The following is a 16,037-nucleotide window of genomic DNA, read 5'->3' as shown; positions in this document are numbered from 1 at the left end:
AAATAATATTAAGTTTATTGCCATTAAAAAAAATATGAAGAAGTTTTGAATTAGCAAATTAATACAGATTATCTATTATTCTAATAGATAATCTGTCATTTAAATTTATAAAGATAATATTACGCAATCAAAGCACCTCGCTGTCTAGTAGACGAGTCGCACGAACTGACGGACGGCGGACGAATATAGATAAGTTGTGTTAATAAGGAGGAAGCGAAACGGGCGCGTTTCCCGTGATCATTTCGAACGTGATTTCCTGCGTCTCTCGATGAAACATTTAATCATCTAACGAAATGGCCTTTTTTCGAACAAAATTAATTTTTGGTGGTAAACAGGAAAGACCATTAACGGTAGCTTATCTAATATATAAAATTTCCATGTCACAATGTTAGTTACCGTACTCCTCCGAAACGGCTTGACAGATTTTTACCAAATTTTGTATGCGTATTCAGTAAGTCTGAGAATTGGCTACTATCTATTTTCCATACCCCTAAATGATAAGGGTTCACCCTTAAAATTTTTTTTTAATTTTTTGACGAAATTTTTTGTTTTGATACAACATACAAAAATACATACAACCCTAAATTTTTACCCCTCTACGATAAGCCCTTATTTTTTATTAGTAAATTTAAAACATTATTATTTTGCAAAACAACGTTTGCGGGATCAGCTAGTTAATTTATAAAATAACTTTTATTTGCATTTTGTTTTAAATAAGTGGTGATTGTTTACAGGTATAAAAGCTTAAGCGGTGAATACCGCGTACTATACCATATATATATTTACATTTTTTGTCTGCAAAAAGCTTTCAAATTCTTAAAACTATTTACAATAAGCCTGTACAAAATGATAACTCCAAAATATGTTAACCTTAATTTATTTTTTCATTCGGTATGCGACATTCTAATAACTTAGCGTGGTTCTAAAGAAAGCGATAGGCTAATTACTTAGCTTGTGGCTTTCCGTCAGATTATAAATAGTTACCTAAAATAAAATAATAAACAAAAGTTAATTTTAATATGTAGTAGTCCGAATTATGAAACGATTTCTTCTATTAACATTACGTTATAACATATTTTTTAAATCATTGATTTTTGGATAGGGTAGACTATACTTTAATAGACAGCAAATAAGCAATACATTCACCCTTGTAAAGCACCACTTACACTTACACCTTCTAATCACTCTGTATAGTTAAATCTTTTTCTATAAAAATCACTAAATATTTATGTATGTGTTTTATTGTTAACATAAAACGGAACGGGTCACAAAGGTACAAAAAGTTTGATTTTGGAAAGAGAGAAAATATTAAAAATTTATTACAGCAACATCTGTGCCGAATGGCCTCGTGTAGGTTCACTTTCCGAAATCTATGGAAATGCGTAATACGTCGCGATAGCGATCTCATGAATAATGAATTATCGACTTTTTTTTAATCTAATATGAATATTTCAGGAAATACGCAAAAAACGCTATTCGAAAAAGTTTGTGATGTTTATAAACTTAACTTATATGTTTTAAATCCGGTACTTTTAATGTCTAAGAAATATCTCCAAGGTCTGAATTAAAAGCAATTTAGGATATTCACAGACTGCTTCAAAACTGCTGATGGCTTCAGAACTTTCTCCAATGACCTAAATACCAGTATAGCACGGACGTAAACACTTGACCCTATGCGAAAACCTAGACGTACCTCCGTTCAACTTATCGGACCTCCTCAAGAAAAAATCTACTGCAGATTCATTTGATAAGGTAGCCTGGCACATTGTTTTAAACCTCAAGGCATTTAACGGTTTATAGCGCTTGGGCAGCGACTTCAAATAAAATAGTGTAGAAATGAATGTATAATTGAGTCAAAGTTATATACATAAGTATATAAATATATTATTAGCCGAAATTAGCCGATTGTCTCTTTCCGTGTGTCGTGTTGTCGATGTGCATTATTTAAACGCAATATATACAGAATCAAACCTTAAAATGCAAATTAATGTGACATTGAATAACAAAACAGGGTCTATTTCGGTTTGAGAAATTTAATTCTAATATACTTTTTCATAATTTTCAACGTTTACCTTTTCCAATGTAATAAAATCTTAAATAATATTCATATAAATTATAACGTTTTTATTGGTTTGTAATACAGTCATCGTTAAAAAAAGTTCTTTCGTATTTTTAGTTTCATTCATTTACTCGTTGCGCAACTAACTGATATATAAAAATATAAGTGAAAGCACTTAGTAATATAAAGAGAAAATAACCATATAAAGTTCATTATATGCTTCATAAAACAAACAGCGTTCGTAGGTGTGCTAACGTACTTTGCTCAATGGAGCGAGCGCAAGTAGCTTCGCGTTCCGGCTGGGGAATTACGCTTCTATATGGCACGATACATTGTTTTAATCGACTAAGCGAGGACAAAGTATTTTTATAGACTATATTTTAAAGATCAATTGAGATGCCTATGTTTCACTATGAGATGATAAACGAAATGATAAACGACTGCTGGGGTTTCGAGTGGATACTACGGAATGGTAAGCACAGCATAAGACATCCATCAACAAGGTAAGGACTGTAAGAATATGCTAGATGCATGCCGCTTCCAACTGGCCCTATGCCAAGTAGAGAATGTAATGCTCTGTTACAGATAATATATTGTAAACAATTAAAATGAATTTAAATATTGTCTCTACAATCATTGGTTTCTAACTTTCATTTAACAATGAACAACTTTAACCTTAGAGATAGCGTTAGGAAGTTAAACTATTAACGGAATTAGATCTGCACCTGTTATAGAATTTTCTTGCAATGGAAAAGTTGAGAGCGCTAAGAGAACTTGGAGCATCGGCAAAAAGTTTCCAGTTTATCGGTGTTCTATAGACTGCATTTTGGATAGTGTGCGTCTGATTACATGAAATAATTCCCTTATCTACTTTCCTTCATCAAACACCAGGAGGTAAGGCTTTTCGACATTCATACAAAGGTCAAATCACTTCAACCCACCCTAAGCATATTGCAATTAATTTTATAATGCAAACAACCAAGGAACGAAACTACCTACCTTCGTTTCCAGGTTGCTATATTTTGGAAGTCTTCAAGTCAAAAGTGAAAAGGTATCAACAAGACAAGCATGTACCATCGTAGACCATAAACCACTTAATATTAGGCGAGACAAAGTTCTAAAAAAGTTGTGTTTGACTAAATACGACAACCTGCCTCGAGGTGTAGCAAGTAGTAAATTGTCTATGCTTGCATTGAATTTTAATAACATACATACAAGATTTTGGATTATTGTAGATTAAATATTATATGCTGTGTAGTATAGAGTCTTTAATAATATATTGTTTATGATTTCAATTCGTCGAAATGAAAGCCGACTGTCTGGTGTAGGCAAGGGCACATTGATTGGATTTCCCACCGTTTGAAATGACGCATCCATATTAAGAATTTAGGAAGTTATTGTCTATCTGTTGTTGTAGGTACAAACTTGAGGGTTTTTATTACCAAATATAACAACTTTTAATTTAAGTTATTTTATAACAGATTCTACATTCTCTAGCTATCCGTTAATACGATTAAATAATTGAAGAGTTTACGCAATTATAGTTTTCTTTAGTTAAACTAAAAGACAGGACAATCATTTTAGGCACCAGTCATCCACATTACATCTTATAATTTAAATACGTAAGTAAACAAAACAATACTATTAATTTTATTTGTTTCCTATTATTATCAGGTATAGCTGCAACGTTAAAACAGGCAATAGAAGTTTTTAGGTGACAAATACTGCGGGCAAAGGTACAAAAATTATAGAGTCTAGAATTATTGCAGTGCTAAATATGAATGTTTGATCTCCGGCGATTCTTGATACACTCTTTTATACGAATATTCTGTTACTATTTACAAAGAAAAATAATATAAAAAAATATTTTGAAAATATAATTTTTTATTAAATGTACAATGACGTCTTTGTTTAATATTTTCACAAATATTGGCGGCAATTTAAACATTGCGTTTCAGAGTTATTATGAATTTAAAACGTGAATTTTACGTGTTACTATTTATGATCCGCGTGTGGTACATTATTTAACAGACAATATTTAAACTAGCATCGATGTGCTTTTGTTTTATTATTATACATGATGATCTGATAGCATTAGTGATATAGATATTTAAAAAAATATTTCTTTTACTACTTCGAAAGGTACTTTTTATCTGACTTTTAATTATATGAATGGATATGATAGAAACATACTTCGGGGGCACACGTGGAATACTCTATCATCATCATCTTAATCGTAAGACGTCTTCTGCTAAACAGATCTCCCAAATAGTTTCAATAAGACCGGTTGGATGCGGCCTGTATCCAGCGTCTTTCGAAGACCTTAAAAAGATCGCGTGTCTACTTGTGGGTGGACATACGTTGTGCTTGTAGGTCTGTGGTCTTTACTACAGAACTTAGAGACCCAAGCGGCCACCTATTGGCGTTATATGTTCTGCCCACCATCACTGCAGCTTGTCAATCAGCTGGACAATGCCGGTTACTTTCGTCCGTCTACGAGTCTACTCATTCTTGATTTGATATCGTAGAGTTATCTCAAACATAGTAGTCTCCATGTCTCGTTAAGCGACTGTGAGATTGCAAGACCACTTTACAATGTCATATACGGGTCGCTATTTTAAGTGAATTGTCTCCATAAAGGAGTGCAGTATGTCTGTATTTATGTTCGTATATTCAATTTGGCGTTCCGAAGAAAATTGTACGTTGTAATAATACCCGCGTTGTTTACCTGTTATGCAAATTTTACATGTAACAAATTATTAAGTTCGTGCCAAACTTTTGATCCGCATTATAACCTATACTTTTTGGTTTCCAGCCAATTCTGTATGTCGTATTGCAGGTGTGATGCTACTTTATTAGTCTAAACTGAGTAACAAGGTAAAATCCATAAATTTTGCTGTTTTGGTTTAATATTTGCTTTCAGCATGTCAGCCGCAATAAGTCTACTTCTGGACTTTGGCCTACACATAGATTTACAATACAAACGGTTGGAAGCAGCCTGCGTTTTGGGTATTCATCTATCCACCATTTGGGTGGACGGTCAACGTTGCGTATGCCGGTACGTGGTTTCCAATCAAACGCTTTAAGGCCTTGGCGGTCATCAGTTCTACACACCTTGGCTTGCTCCTAGTGCCACTTATATTTGCCACACCGCTGGGCTATATCGGTTACTGATGTTCGTCTACCGATCTTCTCATGCCTGATTCGATCTCGTAGAACAATTCCGAGTAATAAGGATTTACGCTATGTAGACATAAAAGTAAATAAACTTTAAACTGTTACGAAAAATTTCATAAAGTTTACGTGTTGTTAAAAACGGATGTGAAATTACATAGATTTACATTTTCTAGAAGCATTTAAAATACTTAGTAATATATTATGATTGATAATTTTAAAAGTACAAAACCATATAATCTTAGAAAATAGATGAACATTATTGTTCTAAATAATTAATGACCAACTTAAATGCATGTATGACTCCTAGTGTCACTGAACAGAGAGGTTCTCTTTCATTCATTGCCTTTAAAAAAAATTATTATTGGATTTTTTATTTAATATAGTTAATATTAAACAAAAAATCCAATATCTAATAGAACAAATAGAAGCTCGAATGGCTTTTTATTTAATTTATTATCACAAAATTGTCAAACTATTTTCTATAATGTTAAATATAAATAGCACATTCTATTCCTTGTGGAGCGTATACGACTCCCGCTACACTTTCCGTTCAGGCCATTTGCAGTTCTCAATGCAAAACAAAAGATTCTTAAAAAATGAATTGTAGAGTCGAATATAGATAACTTCACAAAACGTATGCGCGTACGTAATACATATTTGTAACTTTTTCCTGCTAATTATAGGTTTGCAGTATTGAAAAAGTATAAAGCATACGACATAAACGACTTTTTTAATTTTTAAAGTGCGGGTCGAATACGCCCCACGCGGCCTGAATGGAAAATCTTCAAAAATTGCCGTGGCACGGAACGTAATAGATGAAAAAAAAATGAAAGAATACGATTAGTAAATATTGAACAGAGCATCAGTACGTTACGATTGAAGTTCTGCTAAGTACGACGATAAAAATTTCTACGGTAAGCTGATCGGACGACTAATCGGTCACGCGATCCAGGCAGCCATCTGTCTCGTTGGGGTTATTGCACCGTGACTCACTTCAAAGTACCCGCTACAACTACATCGATTTGTAGTTACGTTAAACGTACTCGGATTATACCGAGCAGTGTTATCGGGAATTAAAAAATTAGCTACAACAGAACTTGTTAAGTTCTTACACTTGTAAGAGTTTTCAAGTATAAAATGATAAGGTAATACGGCTTCTTAGAACAGTTTTGCTCACAATAAAGCTCAAAATTGAAACCGATAATTTATTTAAAAACAAGTCGGGTCGGGATTTATTAATAGGATTATTTGCAATATCTCGTTTACGATTAAATTATAGATTACACTAATAAATTTCACAATACAGTTTGTTTATATACATAAACTCCGCTGTATTAGCGTCTACGAGTTGTCAACTTATAAAAAGTTTTTTTTTTTTAAAAACAGATGCATATGGCAGTAAAAATATAATTCTTAATCAAGAAGAAATGATGACTTTACTCCATAAATCAAATATTATAAACTTTTTGCAGTCCTATATATGAGTACGGGAATTTCATTCTTAAATCTTCGTGTTAACGTAAAGTACGGTTATAGTAAAAGAGATAACATCAGGTAAAATAGTAGGTTACGTTACGTTGACATTGCTGTCAAAGATGGCGGGAAATAACCGCGCATGCGTACGAGGAACAGCTGTAGTCTTTGGCGTCCATATTGAAATAGTCGCGACATGACATATGTACATATGTTTTAGCTATTATTATTACGATAAACTCTTTGAAGGTCCTTATATTTGTTCGTTTAAAGTTCTGTAATATTTTAATATATTATTCTACGATAACTATCCATTGCTGGCGAATTAATATTTTTAATTTGGGTCAATCAAATTATAAAATTGTTTATTTTACGTAATTCTTAAATCAGGCTATTAAATGTTTAATGACAAAAATATGTCAAAATGTAATTGTTATAAAATTTTATCAGATCTGTACAAAATTAAGTAATAATTGTTGGACATAACAAAGCAAGTAACTTTTGAAATATGATTCTATAAGAAGTTTCATGTAGTTTTTAAGATTAACATACATTTCTATAGAGACAGATAAAACAAAAATGTTTAAGTAAACATTACAAGATTAATTATTAATCGTTAATTACTTACGTAATACAAATAAAAATATCGTGATAATATATCGAATCAATTTCACATTATATATTTCAGTAGAAAATTATATTAGTGATATGTATATTTATCGTAATAAAAAAATGAGATATTATAAATATGGGAGTGATTGATTATTGGTGTAAAGCATTAAAAAAATTAAAAGTGTAGTTCATTTGCTGTCAATTAATGTATGGTATAAAAATCAATAGTTTGAGAACTAATGAATAACGTAACGATAATATTATAAGTGTTTTTAAAATTCGTATTACAACAAATTTAAATCAATTATTGTTTACTATCTGTAGCTGCAAATTTTGTACTGCCAGAAGTTATTATTCTGTCGCATTCTAAAAGAAAAAAAATTATTTATGTAACATAAATTAGAGTGATCATTTTATACAGGTGATTGGATAGTGTAAAAGCTTAATGCTTCTTGTTGATATATGAGATATAATTTAACCCTTTTAAAGATCTTACATTTGTAATTAATCACCCTTTTTATTTAGACCAGAAGAAAAAATGATATATTTTTTTTATAAAATATTACGTAAGCTTTCTTCCTGGTATTAATATATGAGCGTGGACTATTTTAAATGGGGTCCTATTAGGTCAAAGGAAATAGGACTTGTGTCGCAGTTCCGGTGGAATCAACACTAGCGTGGTAAAGGTAATATATATATATAAACGAAAACATACGTCTTTGACAGATTTAGACGATAGATCACATGATTAATTTCATAATAAATATTTTAATACCACCGTAATGAAAAGGAGCTACGGAATATTAATGATAATTTACACTTTTAAACATTATATTTGATAAAAAGTAATGTTTTGGTAAAAATCATAAATGAGTTAGCGACTTAGTGAAAAGACTTGATATATAAAAAACATGACCCTGAAGAAGCACTTTAAGAAAGCAAACTTAAAAAGTGTCCACAGTCGATTTACTTACTGGTGATTGCTATGTGTTCGATGGATCAGTCTTCTTCATAGAGAGTGCTCGTTTCTCAGCGAATTCAGCGCTCAATCTGTGTGCCTTCAACGTGTTCGGTTTCGACATATCAACACACACTAGTCCCAACCAACGTAGTATTCCAAACGTATTACACAAAACAAACTTTATCTACAATGAGATAATGTAATAAGATAATTCGTTGCACTTTTTAGGCCCGATTAAGAAATGTACAATACAAAAGCGTGTACTTAAACACAAATAATTAAAAAAGTGATTCTATTGATCACATTTATTTCTAGAACGCTAGACTAAACGACGAATCAGAAGCCGTTACAACTAATGTGACTATACGCGAGCTTAAATATAATTGCAAAGCTTTTAACGTTTATAGACGGATTGTGAGGAGGTTTCGTTTTATGATTTTACAATTAAAATAACAAGAGAAATTTGTTATGTATATACAGTGTGAAGTTCCCGCGGACGGTGGCTTGGCGTATTGCTTTGAAGTTAAAGCCATCAACGCGCATGCGCGAAAGGGTGGCTGCTTGGGGTGACTTCTCCATTGTTGCCAGCTCCAGATTTCGATGTGAAAAAAATCGTGCAAGGCTGAATAATTTATTTCAATGAAAATAGTTTTTATTAATTCTATACCATAAAGCTTAATATCGTTTGAAAATGTTTATGTTTATCTGCACGTGATTAGGGTGGCACGGTTACGAACAGACATCAGTAGGGTCCGGGTTATTATGTCATCGATTATGTTATATGATAAGCAAGAGTAAACTCCATTTTAATATACGTTCCCATACATGTAATAATAGAAAATTTACTCTATTTAACCTATTTATATTGACCTTAATACAACAACTTAATAAAAGCCGGAAAAGAAATACTATAATGATTTCAAATCATGCAACGCATTCTGGAATATTTACTTTATTTTCTTGGATATCGTAATAGAAATAACTGTGGCATTTAAATCACAGTTAATTAGCACTGTACGTGTTAATTAGCTGCATACATCCAACAATGATTTATTTGTTATAAGTACAAAAGCTTGAAGAGTGGTAATATAAAGCACATTTATCAACAATAGGCACAACACCTATTTTCAACTATTTTATCATTCAAGTGATCACTCTTAAAAAGGTTACATTAGTTTATTTTTCTTTTTGCAACACGATTGGGCAATAACTTCTGGCATTACAAAGTATGCATGGATAGATATTTAAAAATAATTGATTTTAATATGTATTTATCAAACGCTGTTTATTATTTCATAAACCATTCATTTTTGGAGTGCCATATATTAATTGGCAGCAAATATTTTATGTATTCACTCATTCAAAGCCTTTACACCAATAACTAATAACCCGGTATATTATGATTGTGATTGTATACGTGACAAAGGAATTCACTTAATTATATGGAATTTGTTACATTTTCAAAATATGTTTTGTTCAGTGACAAAAGGCAATTTAAAACCTTGACTTGACTTGATTTGAATTAAGAATCTCCTCTTTATCACTTCAACTTATCACTTATAATATGGGATACATATTTATGATCCTAAACATATAGTGGATGTTTTATTTACAACTTTATATTCGTGTGTAGTAATAATGTTATATAATTCGCACATAGTATGTGTCTGAATTTCATTCATATTCGGCGTCATTTAGTACTGTTTTAATTCAACCTTCGCAACAGACATCAAGACAGATCTAACAAGGAAAGTGGTTGACTAAAGTCCCTAAGAGACTATTTTGCTAAATGGACTCGAAAATATCAGACTCCAATAACATTTAACAAAATAGACTTCTTAAGAAATGTGACCAAATAACTTAGCAATAGAATTCTGAAGCTAACCCGCCTGCCAAACGTTGCGATTATGGTATATCCTCCACAAATATCTTTTCAGGAGGCCTATGCGTTGAAGTAGGCGTCTATCGGCTGAAAAGAGAGAACTCTTAAGAATACATTTAAGAGACTCTCCTTTAAATAAATAAAAACTTTCATTTATAATATAATTACATAGTTCAAGGTTATATAATACATAAATGTAACCTAGTTTTAATAGTAGAATAAGAGCGTCTATTTTCATCAACAAACTGTTTGTCGATTTTTTATATTATTTATATGTCATCATTACTCTGTATTGTGCACGTTAGATAATATATACATAGATGCATAATAACTAAGAAAAAAATACAAGGGGCTGTCTAATCACTCAGTCATTTATACCATAGCATGAAAGATCAGTAGTTGGTAGTTCACGTGAGAATACAAACAAGACATACATTTATTTATATATATATACTAGCAGATCCCGCAAACGTTGTTTTGAAAAAAAATTAAAGTTTTTAATTAACAAATGTAAGATAAGGGTTGATCGTAGAGGGGTGAAAATTTAGGTTTGTATGTATTTTTGTATGCTGTATCATAATAAAATAAAAACCAAAAAAATTGTCTAAAAAATTAAAAATAAAATTTATGGGTGGACCCTTATCACTTAGGGGTATGGAAAATAGATAGTAGCCGATTCTCAGACATACTGAATACGCATGTAAAATTTGGTAAAAATCGGTCAAGCCGTTTCGGAGGAGTTCAAGTTCGAACACCGTGACACGAGAATTTTATATATTAGATTAATATTTTTATTTATATATACTAATAATAAATATGTTATAATACATTATTATAAATGCAATATGAAAACATTAAATGAACTTGAATAAGTTCGCACTTGCCTGAGAGAATAAAAAAAATGGATAAAAATTACTGAATGAATAAATAATTAATTTACAAGTAAGTTGTTTGTAGTAAGGTGTCGGCGAAGTAAACGTATTAAAAATGTATATAAATTCACGTACGCTTGGACTGTTTGCGTCTGTAGTGTATCTAAATAAGTCCAGTCCACTTCTGTAAGTTTTGTATGAAGTACATTCACCTGTATTTTTAAATATAGATTCTTATATTGTCACAGGATAACCTTTATGAGTATAAAAATAAGTTATCATTTTTTGTATGTTTTATTTTAGTAGGAAAAACAAACTCGTTCAGATATAATAACAACTAACAAATTAATAATAAAAAAATATATTTTTAGGTTTATATTTAGAGTTCTTAATATAAAACCTTCTTAGGTTCAAAAGCTGAATTAACTTATTTAAAAGAGTATTTATATTTTACACGTCGAAAAATGTTTCGGAACGACTGATGACGCCGATTTAATCGTTAAATCGACTTCAATCAATGTCAACTTCCGACAGAAAAAGATCGATTTAAAAAATCCCTGCGTCGTTTTTACCAGTACCAATATATCACAGATTATAATCTTTATGTAATTTAAACTAATTCTGCAGTTGTTAAAAATAATATTTTTAATTGTGTTGTGATCGTTTTTGTGGAAAGTCGTTTTATTTTTAGAACTCCTTTTTAGTGATCATTCCCCTAATAAAACATATTTAAGCATCTCATCCACAGTCCAAACGCGTGAGTCATTCTTCTGCAATACCTAAAATCAATAAACGGCATCCCGAGCGAGGATCGGCGCTGTGCAATTGTGTGCACTGTGCTCTCGCTGTCATGTACCGACAGCATAAAAAATAATGACGTCTATATTTAAAATTTTTCGTAACGGATTTTTTAGTACCTATTAAATGCGTATTGATGTTTACATGGTTTATAATCTTGGGTTATAAATGTTGCAATTTTTCTCGGTGCACTTCATTGCACGACTATTGCTACATAGCGGAAGTTAGAACTTAGTATGGACTTCCGCAAAGTAACGCCTGAACCTTTTAGATACCATAGTAACCGATCACATCCCAGATTCAAATTAATGAATATTAGCCAGTAAGCTATTATTACATACACCAATGCTTTATGATTTGATAAAATAATTTCAGAGACGTGATTTTATAGTTCATGTTTTAGAACACAAAATTAAAATTGAAAAAGATTGTCTGTTAGATTAATTTGCTGACGATACCACGGCCCCTCAGTGTCGGCCCCTGAACAGTATTCCCCCGCTTCTCAGTTGTAGCGCACTTTAACAAATGTGCCATAGTAGAACCCTTTTACGATGTTCTAACTCGACACGTTGAAACTGTGGTTATGCTGATTGAAGGGGAACTAACTCTTTTCACACGTCGAGAATATTAACAACACATAGTAAGTATGCAGCCATATCAAAATGATATGTGAAGCACGGTCTCTCACTTCAGGCTTCATTGGCTGGCTTACAATCTCTCAACGAGTCATGGAATGACGAGATCCATAAACTAACGAAAATATCCGTCATGGCCAAGCGCATTGGTTGAAGTGGCAGGTTCACGTAGCGCACAAAACAGTTGGCCACTAGGGCCTTATAGTTCTGGAACATTAACCACCGACCGCCAAGTCCAGCTTAAGACGTCCAGTCACAAGGTGGACAGACAACAACAGTTGACGCTTGCTAGTAAAGGATGAAGGAACGAGAACAAAATTCTGTAGAGATATGGCGGCAAATACAATCCATATAAATAAAAGTTAGTATATAAGAACAATTGTAAGTAATGAAATGGCAAATAATGTACATATATATAAAACAAAATGTGAACAATAGAAAAAAAAAATATAAAATTGAGGAACGAGTTGATGAACGAAAGGTATTCTATAAAAGGGAAAGGTAGAAGAAATGTAGAAAGAAAGGAAAAATACGAAAGAACATGATATGAATGAAAGAGCGCGAAAATAAAAGTATCAAATGAAAATATTATTAAAAAAATTTTTAAAATAAAATAAAAAGTCCCTGTCCCACCAATACATAGGGGTAGGAGATGCCTACAATAGCGAGGGCCGTCCAAAGAAAAACACGTCGTGGCCGAGAGACGATGGGTTGTGGCTGATTTTTTCGAAACCTATGGGGCAGCCCTATGTCCAAAGTGACTTTTACAAATATTGTTATAGCTGGATAAAAATAATTTGATACTATTTTGTAAATAAACGATAAGTTTTATTTGTTGATAAAAATAAGTATGAGTCTAAATAAAGGAATACATGTTTGAAGTAATAAATAAATAAAACGATGGTCGATTGATTCGATGTAAAAGCGTGCACCGCTACCGAAATTCACAGGCGAAATTAACAATTTATCGGTCTTCGACGTTTATTAAATGTACACCGACAGCTTTATTGTTGGAATCTGGTTGTAAAGTTCGTTTATATTCTCGTGACTTGATTGCCTAGTAGTAAATTGAATTTAATGGGTAATTAAGACTGGCCGAATTTACGGAAATGTATCGACGTTGGTGTTATTGCTGCACTACTACTGAAATAATATAATATATGTAGGGGTACGGAAATTTCGTATTTACGAAATAGATGCGAATAAATGCGAAAATTACACATAAATGCGAATAAATGCGAAATATATGGTAGTGTTCGTATGATGGATTATTAAATTATTATCGTATCGCCCGAGTCGCGTCTCGCGTCAATTGAACTTGAGTGAAGTTCGTTTTGGACGAAACGGTCGACGCACTTTTTGGACACGAATTGACTCGACAGAACGAAAGCTTTCGAGTCTCATTTGTTCGTTGCCTATCGCTAGAGTCGAAGACGTTGCATGCGAGCACTCGAGCAGTTCGAACAATTCCTTTTTTCCAAGGATTTCCTCAAAATGAGCTAATTGATGGGTATGCGCACTTTCATAGGTTAATTCTTCGGTCTATTAATATAAATAAACCCCAATGTAAGGGACATATTGTTGGCTGTCAAAAGCAACTTTCTGTCCTTTGCTGAAGCAGCATTACAGAGTATTTGAAGACTAACCAACAGCGTGGACGCTGAACGCTTCTTCAGCATATACAATATCGTCGTAACGGACCGAAGAACGACACTTAGGGAGTCAAATGTTGAAATTATTTAATTTGTTATCTTTTAATTAATTAAAATTGTTTAACGTTACGACTTGTACTTTGAAATTTTGTATTTTGTTAAACTTAACTTTCATATTTAGTAATAAAATTACTAAACAAATGTTTGTGTTTAATAAATACCTAATTTACCATATTTTTATAATTTCAAAAAAATAAATGCGAAATTTATGCGAAATTTTTAAATTTTGAAAAATATAAATGCGAAATTGGTGATTTTTTTTTGCGAAATTTCCGTACCTCTAAATATATGATTTAATAATTTCTTTTGTTATGTTTCAAAATTTTGTTCAGATACTTCTTGAGTTTGATTTAAACCAAAAGCTTACTATACCAGGTAATCTTTATAGAAAGCGTAGGAGAAAGTAAAGGTAAGAAATAATAATTAATATAAAATAAGGTACCCATATATTAATCCAACATAAATGTATCACGAGATATATGTTTAAATTTTTTATTCGCTTATGTTATTGTAATATATAAATTAAACAATATTGTAAATACAAAAATAATTAACGAATGTTTACTTTTTATTTCTATACTTAACTTTGAACAAATTCGGTGTCAGTTTACAGGTTGGTTTGTTATAGCTATTAGCTATTAGCTAGAAATGGGTGAACGTATACCTTATATGTTAACAAAAAGTTTTAAATCCTATTTTCAATCTACTTGTATAAAGTGATCACTCTGTGATGTTATATTTTATTTAATATTTTAACTTTGAATGCGAATGTTAATAACTCCTGGCAGTACAAATTCTGGTGAGAAAGGTAGTAAATAATAAATAATTTTTATATTAATTTTGAACTTTGGGAACGTTTTTTTACTATATAAACAATAATTTATTTGTTATTTCTGTAAGCAATGATTTTTTGATATAAACTACAATCAACCTGTGTTTTCGCAACTATCTGATAATAATAATTTTTTAATATAATTTACGTAAACTTTCACTGCTCTTTTTAAATTCTAATTTATTAGCTAATTTAATTGAAATATTTAACCACAAGTAGATAAAAATTCAACACACTTTACCCTATAGTAATTTAAAATAGAATTGTGGTATAAAAAGTTTATCCGTGAAAGCGAATATTTTGAAAATTAATGAAAAAGAAACTACAATTGATTACAAGGAAGATAATAATGAAAAAGTTATAACGCGTAATTCTTAATACATTCCATGCCACGTGGGGCGTATACGAACCCCGCTGCAATTTCCGTTCGGGCCATTTGCAGTTCTCATTGAAAAACAAAGGATTTATAAAAAAATAATCGTAGGGTCGAATATAGATAACTTCTATAAGCGCGTGCGTAATGCATATTAAAATTTAGAACTTTTTCCCGTTAATTATAGCTTTGCAGTATTAAAAAAGTGTAAAGCATACGTCTTAAAGTACTTTTTTTACTTTTTTTAATTTTAAAATCTTCAAAAATTGCCGTGGCACGGAATGTGTTAACATATTAATATGGATCTATCCAATTTATCAGCTAAATACAATGTTATAGATTGAAATGAAATATTAAGGCTATATATTGATATATACAAAGAAGACGATGTCGGTGGCCCCAGGAGGATTAATAATGTATTTTGGTTATTGCCACCATGTAAGTGGCATGTGGGTACTAAGCTGCAAAGTTTTGGGCGGTTTATATCTAGTCTATTTTATATATTAACGTAATATACAAATAAAAATATCCTTCATTTTTACCCACGTTTGGGTTAAAATCAAAATGCCGTTTTAGTCGACTTGGATGGTAATATGTGTTTCACAATTCCATTAAGATTTTTATGGCATTACTAATATATGCATTTAAAAA

The 16,037-nt window shown here is 31.5% G+C and overlaps 1 protein-coding gene across 1 annotated transcript in view; it reads right to left on the bottom strand.

Moving 5' to 3' along the window:
• LOC137932284 (uncharacterized protein CG43867-like) overlaps positions 1-16,037 on the bottom strand; it is a 153,691-nt gene that overhangs the window by 62,387 nt on the left and 75,267 nt on the right. The gene's annotated exons all lie outside the window — the stretch shown is intronic.

This window comes from Battus philenor, unplaced genomic scaffold, assembly GCF_028537555.1.
Source record: "Battus philenor isolate CCGP_79_NKW_IND1 unplaced genomic scaffold, ilBatPhil1.0.hap1 SCAF_11, whole genome shotgun sequence".
NCBI classification, from domain to species: Eukaryota; Metazoa; Arthropoda; class Insecta; order Lepidoptera; family Papilionidae; genus Battus; species Battus philenor.
The sequence above is the reverse complement of the archived record's forward strand: the minus strand, read 5'-3'. Positions and strand labels throughout refer to the sequence as shown.